Below are 12147 nucleotides of genomic sequence, written 5' to 3'. Positions count from 1 at the left end.
TTTAAGAATAAAATCTTCATTTTCAACCTTAAAATGAAACTGGAGGCAAGACTAAACGCAGTCAATTTTTCAAACTTAAAAAGAAAACCCACATGTGACCACGTCACAGAATACAGGTCACGTAGCCCCTCCCTCAGCCTTCTCCACCCCCAGCAGCCCGTCATCACAAGACCCGCCCTGGGCCGGCAGGGACAGGGGAAGGGACCTGACCAGCTCCTCTGTCCCCAGGCCGCATGGGCCGCTTGTTCCACCTTCTTCACAAGGTCACGTGACACTGAAACAGCCCAGGCAAGCTGGGGATTCTGATCAGAAACACAACCGTGGGTACAAGCAAGGACCCCTGATTCTTGTTTACCCCGGTAGCAAATAGAGATGATCAACACAATTACTGTGACTGTTACATGTGGCTTCAGATAAGAGAAGACACCCAGGGGGTCCCCACTTCCAGTTGCAGACGCAAGCAGCTTGTAGGGCAGCCCACCGAGAGCTAGAAAAGCTAAACACAGTTTAAAGGAGGTCCTTGAAAGTGAGAGTGAAATTGCTCAGTCGTGTCCGACTCTTTGCGACCCTTTAGACTGTAGTCTACCAGGCTCCTCTGTCCATGGGATTTTCCAGGCAACAGTACTGGAATGGATTGCCATTTCCTTCTCCAGGGGATCTTCCAAACCCAGGGCTCAAACCCGGGTGTCCCGCATTGCAGACAGATGTTTTACAGTCTGAGCCAGAGGTCCTTAGGCAGCCACAATCCAAGATTTCGAACAGAAAGGAAGCCCAGTGAAGGAGCTGGAGACTGAGAGGGCCGCTCCTTTCCTCAGGGCATCTGAACAAAGCTGACTCTGTGAAGAAAAGGCAGGGAAAAAGTCAAGCAGAGGGGACTGGCTAACACAGCTCTGGACAGTTCCTTGGGCTGTGAAGACAAAAATTTGAGCGGAGGCCTCACAAGTCAGGCCGGATGACAGAGACCAAGTTCCCCAAGGAAAGGGAGGCACAGAAAACGCACACAACACTCAGCCCAAACCTGCTGAGTGCTGAGTATCAGTCGCCTCGTGGTGCTCAGGAGACAGAAGGTGGGCTTCAGGACCTGCCAACAAGGGGAGGCCCTGGGAGGCACCCCCGGCTTCCAGATGGAGACGCTGGAGAGCTCCTTCCTGGGGTGGGGGGGATGGTGGGGGAAGGCTGCTGAGACTGAGCTTACAAGGACCCCCCAGCCTCAAGTCACTCAAACCCTGAGTGAACAGAGAGCTCTGTGTCCACTAGAGGTATGTGTCAGAGGAAACTCTGGAGAAGACAGCATCACCAGAACCTCTAGGGTTTCCCATACAGAATGTACAATATGCAACCAAAAAAGCAAAAAAAGGTGTAACAACAAATACGAGCAAGGGAAAAAGAACCAAAACAGATCCAGAGGTATCAGTGTATATCAGCGTATCAGAGGTGTGCTAGCGGGATAAGATGCAAACGTCACCAGTTCAAAAATACACTTGAAAAAAGAACAACTTCTGAGAATCAAAAGCAATTCTAGAGCTTTAAAATAACAGTGAACTGAATTTAAGAACTCAGTCTCTGGGCTTAACATCAGATTAAATGTAGTTGAAGAGAGGATCAGTGAACTGAAGGATGGATCAGTTAAAAAACACATATATGTGGGGAAAAAAGTATACCATATATCTAAGGAGCCCGTTGTTAAACTACGTTGTTAAAAACTACTATAAATAGAGACCCTCATGGTGGAGAAAAGACAGAAAGGGGAATAAGAAATGCCTACAGGGGTTGAAACTTAAGAGTCTCTTAATGAAAGTGAAAGAGGAGAGTGAAAAAGCTGGCATAAAACTCAACATTCAAAAAATGAAGATCGTGGCCTATGGCCCCATCACTTCATGGCAAATAAATGGGGAAACAATGGAAACAGTGACAGACTTTATTTTCTTGGGCTCCAAAATTACTGCAGATGGAGAAATTAAAAGATGCTTGCTCCTTGGAAGGAAAGCTATGACAAACCTAGACAGCATATTAAAAAGCAGAGACATTACTTTGCTGACAAAGGTTCATTTAGCCAAAGCTATGTAGGAGTTCATTTAGTACTAGTTCATTTGGTCAAAGCCAGCAGTCATGTATGGATGTGAGAGTTGAACCATGAAGAAGGCTGAATGCCAAAGAACCAATGCTTCTGAACTATGGTGTTGGAGAAGACTCTTGAGAGTCCCGTGGACTGAAAGGAGATCCAACCTGTCAATCCTAAAGCAAATCAGTCCTGAATATTCATTGGAAAGACTGGTGCTGAAGCTCCAAAACTTTGGCCTCCTGATGTGAAGAACTGACTCATTGGAAAAGAACTTGATGCTGGGGAAGACTGAAGTCAGGAGGAGAAGGGGACGACAGAGGATGAGATGGTTGGATGGTATCACCGACTCGATGGACATGAGCTTGAGCAGGTTCCGGGAGTTGGTGATGGACAAAGAAGCCTGGCATGCAACAGTCCATGGTGTCGCCACATGTCAGACACTGAGCAACTGAACTGAATGACAGGGACGTGGCAAGAGTTGGTCCATGAATCAGACCTTTGACTCAGAAATGAAAACTACACATTGGTTTTGGCAGCTCCGGGGGTGCCTAAGGCAAGAAGAAAATGTTCAAGTGCTCAGAGGAAAAAAGGTGTGGCTTTGAATGGCACAGCAACACTGAGAGCTGACTTTTCAAGAACAAGGAAGTCAGAAGATAATGGACTGGCATCTGTAAAATGCTGAAAAACAACCACCCACCCACCTGGAATTCTATACCCCACAGAAACACTCTTCCAAAGTGAAAGCAAAATAAAGATTTTAGGGCAAATGGAAATGAGACAACTCATCACCCGCAGACATGAACTAAAAAAATATTCAGGCAGTGCTTTGGGAAAAAGAAAAGAGGTCTCTGACAGAAATATAAAAAACAAGAAAAGACCAACAATGAGGTAACCGTGAGGGTAAATATTAACTCTACAAAACAGTGATGTTAACGCCAAAAATATATCTAACAATTTAAAGTATAACAGTGACAAGGAGGAAACAATCGTGTCAGGGAGGCAGTAAAAGTACTAAGTTAGACTTGAATGTAAAACACACGCTCTATCTGTGAATGGACACCCAACAACCTGACAGAGGAGTACAGAACTAGAAAAAGACTTCACACTTCTACAAGAAGCAAGAGAAAAGAACACAGAATAGGTGAGACAGACAGAAAACAAACAGTAACATGGTATCTACGCACTGAAATATCAACATTATAAATAGAGCAAATACTCTCATTAAAAGATAAAAAGTGTCGAGAAAACTGATGTGGCAATATCACTGTCAAATAGTGTCTAAAGTAAGAAGCATCACTAGCCTTAAAAAAGAGCTTCTCATACTGATACAAGTTCAGTCCAGCAAGAACATGAGGATTCCACATTTGAATGTACCGAATAACATAACCTCAAAATATCAATACATAAAACTGACAGAAATAGAAAAGGAGTAACAGCCAAGTTCATAATCACAGTGGGAGATGTTAAAGACACATCTCTCAGGGAACTGGGCTCCCTGGTACGTAGTCACCTGCAGCCATGAAGTACCTGAATTGCGACTGGCTCTACGGTGAGATGTGCTGAAAGCATGAAACACACACTGGATTTTAAAGACTTAGCGTGAACAAAAGAACGTGAAATATTTCATTAGGTTGTATCATGTTGATTACACACTGAAATGATAATATTTTGGGTGTGTTAAAATAAAATACATTGTAAGTAATTTCACCTACTTCTGCTTTACAAAACGTGGCTACCGGAATCTGAATTACATGAGTCACAAACCTGATCTAACTGATAAACACGGAATATTGCTTTCTCACTGATACATATAATTTTCAAGGGCCCAAGGAACATATAACAAAATGAATATATATTGGGCCATTAGGAAAGCTCAAACTATTTCAAAGGACTGAACTAATGCGGGGTACACTTAGGGACTGCAGTGGGCTGACGGTCTATGTGCCTCAAACTGTACCCCGCACACGGTGATGAGCCCAGGAGGCAGGCATTCTGGGAGGGCTCAGGGCAGGAGGGAACGGGCGCCCATGCTGTTAGGACAGGGAGAAGCAGCAGGCAGTCTAGGAACCAGGAGACAGGCCTCACCAGATGTGGCACCCGCTGGTGCTCTTGGGACTTGCCAGCCTCCAGTACTATAAGAAACAACTTTCTGTTGTTTTTCAGCTAGTCTATGGTATTTATGACAGTAGCCCCAAAAGACTAAGATGGGGCTCTTCATGAAACTAAGCTAGAAATCAAAAAAGGGTCACTAGAAAAACATCCCCAAACGTTAAGTTAAAAGACATACTGCTTGAAGAATTTCATGAATAATCATTTTAAAAAACACAATGAAAATTAGAAAATACTTTTCCATAAAAAATCTGGCCTACTCAAACTGTGGGACGCAGCAAACTGTGTTTAGACGGTAACTTAAAGCCTTATACACATATACTGGGAAAGAAGGAAGGCTAAAAATCAATTAAGCCTCTATCCCTGCTGCTGCTGCTAAGTCACTTCAGTCATGTCTGACTCTGTGTGACCCATAAACGGCAGCCCACCAGGCTCCCCCATCCCTGGGATTCTCCAGGCAAGAATACTGGAGTGGGTTGCCATTTCCTTATCCAATGCATGAAGTGAAAAGTCAAAAGTCAACTTGCTCAGTCATGTCCGACCCTTAGCGACCCCATGGGCTGCAGAAACCAGAAAAAAAGCAAAGCAAACGAAACACAAGGCAGATGGGAAAAAAGGAGCAGAAAATAAGGAAACTGAAAGCAAATACGGAATTTTTTCTAAACAAAGCCAAAAGTGGGCTCTTTGAAAGGACTGCCAAAACTGATAAACCCCTAGAGAGACTGATTAAGAAAAACAGACAAAGAGCAAATCACCAGTATCAAGTGTTTTTCAAAGGAGACAACACATCTTGCAGATAAGAAAGATATGATGAACCACAGTTCACTTACTAATTGGAGAGTCTGCTGGCCTCAATAAATTCCTAGCAGGGGGAAAAGGCTTTACATAAATAGACCCAAGAAGACATACAAAATCAGAAAATTTTATTTGCATGAAAAACATTACATCTAAAATTAAAAGCCTCCCCACAATGAAACCAACTGGTTTTGCCAATCAATTCTTCCAAAAATCGAGGGAAGGAAACATTAATCTCACAGGAACTCTGGGGATAAACAAGGAACACTCTCCAACCTTGTTTTATAAGACTAGCATAACCTTGATACTAAAACCAACAAGGAAGAAGTGCAAGAAAGTAACACTACAGATTCTGAATATAGATGAAATAGTCCTAAATAAAACACTAATAAATAAAATCCAACAGAAGGAGAATACATCGAGATCAGGTTGGGGTTCTAGAATCAGAAAATTTTTTAAAAGTTAAATCACCACATAAAAGAAAATTCACCTGTTTCAAAATCTACAGAAAATAAACTTAAGAAAACTTAATGTAATAATTTTAGTGCATGACTAAGAAAAAACTCTTAGTAAGCCAACAGTGAAGAATTTACATATTTTGATAAAAATATCTATTAAAAAACTAATATCAGTAGAGAGACAGGAAGATGATGGAGAAACAGGACGGGGTGACCACTTTCTCCCCCACAAATTCAGCAAAAGAACATTTGACCACTGAGTAAATCCCACAAAACAACCTCTGAATGCCGGCAGAGGACATCAGGCATCCAGAAAAGCAGCCCATTATCTTCGAAAGGAGGTAGGAAATAGTATAAAGGATAAAAAGAGAGACTAAAGAGGGAGAGACGGAGCTCTGTCCCGGGAAGGGAGGCTTGAAAAAGGAGAGAAGTTTCCAAACACCAGGAAACACTCACTGGCGAGTCTGTGGCGAGCCTTGGAACTTCAGAGGGCAACATAACCAGGAGAAAAAAGAAATAAATAATTAAAACCCACAGACTAAGTGCCCAGAGGAAACTCAGCGGAGAAGCAGCACAACCGCCCGCACCCGCCACTAGCAAGCAAGGGCTGGGCAGGGAGGCGCGGGCGGCATCGCTTAGAGCGAGGACCGGGCCTGTGCCCCGAGGGCAATCTGAGGGCGCTGACTTAAGACAGCCAAGCAGACTGTGGGATAGCGACCCCGTGAAAAGGCAAAAAACCCCAACCTAAGACACCACCAGACCCGCTCACAGAACAAAGGACTGAACAGAGCTAGCTGGCTGCGTTCGGCCCACCGCCCACCCCCCACAGAGACAGGAAGGGGAGTGCAGCCAGAGCCTTAAGGGGGCAAATGTGGCCCCAGAGAGGCTTCCCCTACCAAGCTGCAGGCAGGCCTCATTGCTAACCAAGACTTCTTGGGTTCGGGCCAGTCAACATCCACCTGAGAAGGTGCGCCGGTTGTACACCCAGAAAACTGAGCGGCAGGGACCAGGGAGGCGATAAGTCGCAGCAACCGCGTTCGCCAAATGCCTGGTCATCTGAGCTGCTCAGACCGGGGAAGGCACAAAACGCAGCCCCAACCAAGTCTGCGCTTTTGTGGAGTACCCGAGTACCCATACCTGAGCTGCTCAGACCTGGAAACTGCATGCAACCCAGCGACGGCCGCAGACAGTTCCTGGCAGAGCAACCGAGAGCCTGAGCAGCATAAAGAGGGAAAGCACACACGCCGTGAGCGGGGGCAATCCCATTGTGGCCGAGACACTGCGAGCACTCCCCACAGACGCTAGTGATATTTGTTAGCAGCGTTGCTCCCTCCCAACAGCAGGACTGAACAGGTGACCCTATAAAAGTGTCCACCACCGCCCGCTTGTGTCAGGACGGGAATTAGACACTGAAGAAACCAGCAAACAGAAGAGCTTAAACAGAAGGAACTGTCTTGGAAGTGACAGATGGAGAAGTCTTGAGCTTACTGCAAGAATAAGACTGAAAACCAGAGGCAGAGGCTTAAGTCCAAATCCTGAAAACACCAGAGACCTCCTATTCCAGGGAACATTAATTGATAGGAGCTCATCAAATGCCTCCATACATATACAGAAACTAGGCACCACCCAAGGGTCAACAAGCTTCAGAGAAAGACATACCACACAAATTCACCAGCAACACAGGAGAATAGCCCTGAACTTCAATATGCAGGCTGCCCAAAGCCACTCCATACCCACTGACATCTCAAAATCATTACTGGACACTTCATTTCATTCCAGAGAGAAGAAATCCAGCTCCACCCACCAGAACACCAACACAAGCTTCCCTAACCAGGGGACCTTGACAAGCCGCCCATCCAACCCCACACACAGCGAAGAAACCACATAATAAAGAGAACTCCACAAACTGCCAGAAGACGGAAAGGCCACCCCAAGCACAGCAATATAAGCAAGATGAGGAGGCAGAGAAATACTCAGCAAGTAAAGGAACAGGATAAATGCCCACCAACACAAACAAAAGAGGAAGATATAAGGAATCTACCTGATAAAGAATTTCAAATTTTGATAGTGAAAATGATTCAAAATCTTGAAAGCAAAATGGAGGTACAGATAAATAACCTGGAGAAAAGGATTGAGAAGATGCAAAAAAGGTTTAATAAGGATTTAGAGGGAATAAAAAAGAGTCAATAAACAATGAATAATGCAATAGATGAGATCAGAAACACTCTGGAGGGAACAAACAGTAGAATAACGGAGGCAGAAGACAGGATAAGTGAGCTGCTGCTGCTGCTGCTGCTGCTAAGTCACTTCAGTCGTGTCCGACTCTGTGTGACCCCATAGACTGAAGCCCACCAGGCTCCCCCTTCCCTGGGATTCTCCAGGCAAGAACACTGGAGTGGGTTGCCATTTCCTTCTCCAATGTGTGAAAGTGAAAAGTGAAAGTGAAGTCGCTCAGTCATGTCCGACCCTTAGCAACCCCATGGACTGCAGCCTACCAGGCTCCTCCATCCATGGGATTTTCTAGGCAAGAGTACTGGAGTGGCTTGCCATTGCCTCCTCCGATAAGTGAGCTAGAAAATAGAATTGTAGAAATAAATGAAACAGAGAGGAAAAACGAATCAAAAGAAATGAGGACAATATTAGAGACCTCTGGAACAGTGTTAAATGCCTCAACATTCTAATCATAGGAGTCTCAGAAGAAGAAGACAAAAGACCATGAAAGAATACTTGAGGAGATAATAGTTGAAAACTTCCCTAAAATGAGGAAAGAAATAATCACCCAAGTCCAAGAAACCCAGAGAGTCCCTAACAGGATAAACCCAAGGCGAAATACTCCAAGACACATATTAATCAAATTAACAAAGATCAAACACAAAGAACAAATATTAAAAGCAACAAGGGAAAAGCAACAAATAACACACACGGGGATTCCCATAAGGATAACAGCTGATCTTTCAACAGAAACTCCTCAAGCCAGGAGGGAATGGCAAGACATACTTAAAATGATGAAAGAAAATAACCTACAGCCCAGATTACTGTACCCGGCAAGGATCTCATTCAAATATGAAGGAGAAATAAAAAACTTTACAGACAAGCAAAAGCTGAGAGAATTCAGCATCACCAAACCAGCTCTCCAACAAATGCTAAAGGATCTTCTCTAGACAGGAAACACAGAAAGGGTGTATAAACTCGAACCCAAAACAATAAAGAAAATGGCAACGAGGTCATACTTATCAATAATTACCTTAAACGTAAATGCGTTGAATGCCTTAACCAAAATGCCGGCACAGGCCGGCGGAATGGATACAAAAACAAGACTCCCATATATGTTGTCTACAAGAGACCAACCTCAAAACGAGGGACACATACAGACTGAAAGTGAAGGGCTGGAAAAAGATCTGCCACGCAAATAGAGACCAAAAGAAAGCAGGAGTAGCAATACTCATATCAGATAAAATAGACTTTAAAACAAAGGCTGCGAAAAGAGACAAAGACGGAAACTACATAATGGTCAAAGGATCAATCCAAAAAGAAGATATAAGAATTATAAGTATTTATGCACGCAACATAGGAGCACCGCAATATGTAAGACAATTACTAACAAGTATGAAACGGGAAATTAACAACAGTGCAATAGTGGGAGACTTTAATACCCCACTCACACCTATGGATAGATCAACTAAACAGAAAATTAACAAGGAAACACAAACTTTAAGTGATACAATAGACCAGTTAGACCTAATAGATCTCTATAGGACATTTCACCCCAAAACAATGAATTTCACCTTTTTCTCAAGCGCATATGGAACCTTTTCCAGGATACATCACATCCTGGGCCATAAATCTAGCCTTGGTAAATTCAAAAAATTGAAATTATTCCAAGCATCTTTTCTGACCACAATGAAGTAAGATAAGATCTCAATTACAGGAGAAAAACTATTAAAAATGCCAACATATGCAGACCGAACAACACGCTGCTGAATAACGAACAAATCATAGAAGAAATCAAAAGAGAAATCAAAATATGCATAGAAATGAATGAAAATGAAAACACAGCAAACCAAAACCTGTGGGACACTGTAAAAGCAGTGCTAAGGGGAAAACTCATAGCCATACAGGCAGACCTCCAGAAACAAGAAAAAAGTCAACTAAATAACCTAACTCTACACCTAAAGCAACTAGAAAAGGAAGAAATGAAGAACACCAGGGTTAGTAGAAGGAAAGATCTTAAAAATTAAGGCAGAAATAAATGCAAAAGAAACAAAAGAGACCATAGCAAAAATCAACAAAGCCAATAGCTGGTTCTTTGAGAGGGTAAATAAAACTGACAAACCACGAGCCAGACTCATCAAGAAACAAAGGGAGAAGAACCAAATCAATAAAATTAGAAATGAAAATGGAGAGATCACAACCGACAACACAGAAATACAAAGGACCATTAGAGAATACTATCAGCAATTATATGGCAATAAAATGAACAACTTGGAAGAAATGGACAAATTCTTAGAAAAGTACAACTTTCCAAAACTGAACCAGGAAGAAATAGAAAATCTTAAGAGACCCATCACAAGCACGGAAATAGAAGCTGTAATCAGAAATCTTCCAGCAAACGGAAGCCCAGGTCCAGATGACTTCACAGCTGAATTCTACCAAAAATTTAGAGAAGAAATAACACCTATTCTACTCAAACTCTTCCAGAAAATTGCTGAGGAAGGGAAACTTCCAAACTCATTCTATGAGGCCACCATCACCCTGATCCCAAAACCTGCTAAAGATCCCACAAAAAAAGAAAACTACAGGCCAATATCACTGATGAACATAGATGCAAAAATCCTTAAAAAAATTCTAGCAATCAGAATCCAACAACATATTAAGAAGATCATACATCAAAAGGATTCTTCAATATCCCCAAATCAATCAACGTAATACACCACATTAACAAACTGAAAAGTAAAAATCATATGATTATCTCAATAGATGCAGAGAAAGCCTTTGACAAAATTCAACATCCATTTATGATAAAAACCCTCCAGAAGGTGGGAATAGCAGGAACATACCTCAACATAATAAAAGCTATATATGACAAACCCACAGCAAACATTATCCTCAATGGTGAAAAGCCGAAAGCATTTCAACTAAAGTCAGGAACAAGACAAGGGTGCTCACTCTCTCCACTACTATTAAACATAGTTCTGGAAGTTTTTGCCACAGCAATCAGAGCAGAGAAGGACATAAAAGGAATCCAAATTGGAAAAGAAGAAGTAAAACTTTCACTGTTCGCAGATGACATGATCCTCTACACAGAAAACCCTAAACACTTTACCACAAAATTACTATAGCTAATCAATGAATACAGTAAATTTGCAGGATATAAAATCAACACACAGAAATCCCTTGCATTCCTATACACTAATAATGAGAAAACAGAAAGAGAAATTAAGGAAACTATTCCATTCACTGTTACAACGAAAAGAATAAAATACTTAGGAATGTATCTACCTAAAGAAACAAAAGACCTGTACATAGAACACTATAAAACACTGGTGAAAGTAATCAAAGAGGACACTAATAGATGGGGAAATATACCGTGTTCGTGGATTGGAAGAATAAATATTGTGAAAATGAGTATACTTCCCAAAATAATTTATACATTCAATGCAATCCCTATCAAGCTACCAACGATATTTTTCACATAGCTAGAACAAATAATCTCACAATTTGTATGTAAATACAAAAAACCTCGAATAGCCAAAGCAATCTTGAGGAAGAAGAATGGAACTGGGGGAATCAACTTGCAGGACTTCAGGCTCTACTACAAAGCCACAGTCATCAAGACAGTATGGTACTGGCATAAAGACAGAAATATAGATCAATGGAACAAAATAGAAAGCCCAGAGATAAATCCACACACCTATGGACACCTTATCTTTGACAAAGGAGGCAAGAATATAAAATGGAGAAAAGACAGTCTCTTTAACAAGTGGTGCTGGGAAAACTGGTCAGCCACTTGTTAAAGAATGAAACTAGAACACTTCCTAACACCAAAGACAAAAATAAACTCAAAGTGGATTAAAGATCTAAATGTAAGACCAGAAACTATAAAACTCCTAGAGGAGAACATAGGCAAAACACTCTCCGAAATAAATCACAGCAGGATCCTCCATGACCCACCTCCCAGAATATTGGAAATAAAAGCAAAAATAAATAAATGGGACTTAATTAAAATTAAAAGCTTCTGCACAGCAAAGGAAACTATAAGCAAGGTGAAAAGACAGCCTTCAGAATGGGAGAAAATAATAGCAAATGAAGCAACTGACAAAGGATTAATCTGCAAAATATACAAGCAGCTCCTGCAGCTCAATTCCAGAAAAATAAACGACCCAATCAAAAAATGGGCCAAAAACTAAACAGACATTTCTCCAAAGAAGACATACAGATGGCTAACAAACACATGAAAAAATGCTTAACATCCCTCATAATCAGAGAAATGCAAATCAAACCCACAATGAGGTACCATCTCACACCAGTCAGAGTGGCTGCTATCCAAAAGCCTACATGCAATAAATGCTGGAGAGGGTGTGGAGAAAAGGGAACCCTCTTACACTGCTGGTGGGAATGCAAACTAGTACAGCCACTATGGAGAACAGTGTGGAGATTCCTTAAAAAACTGGAAATAGAACTGCCATACGACCCAGCAATCCCACTGCTGGGGGTACACACTGA

The sequence above is a fragment of the Moschus berezovskii genome, chromosome 26, assembly GCF_049115385.1.
Source record: "Moschus berezovskii isolate FMDL1 chromosome 26, NW_MosBer_1.0, whole genome shotgun sequence".
Taxonomy (NCBI): Eukaryota; Metazoa; Chordata; class Mammalia; order Artiodactyla; family Moschidae; genus Moschus; species Moschus berezovskii.
The sequence above is the reverse complement of the archived record's forward strand: the minus strand, read 5'-3'. Positions refer to the sequence as shown.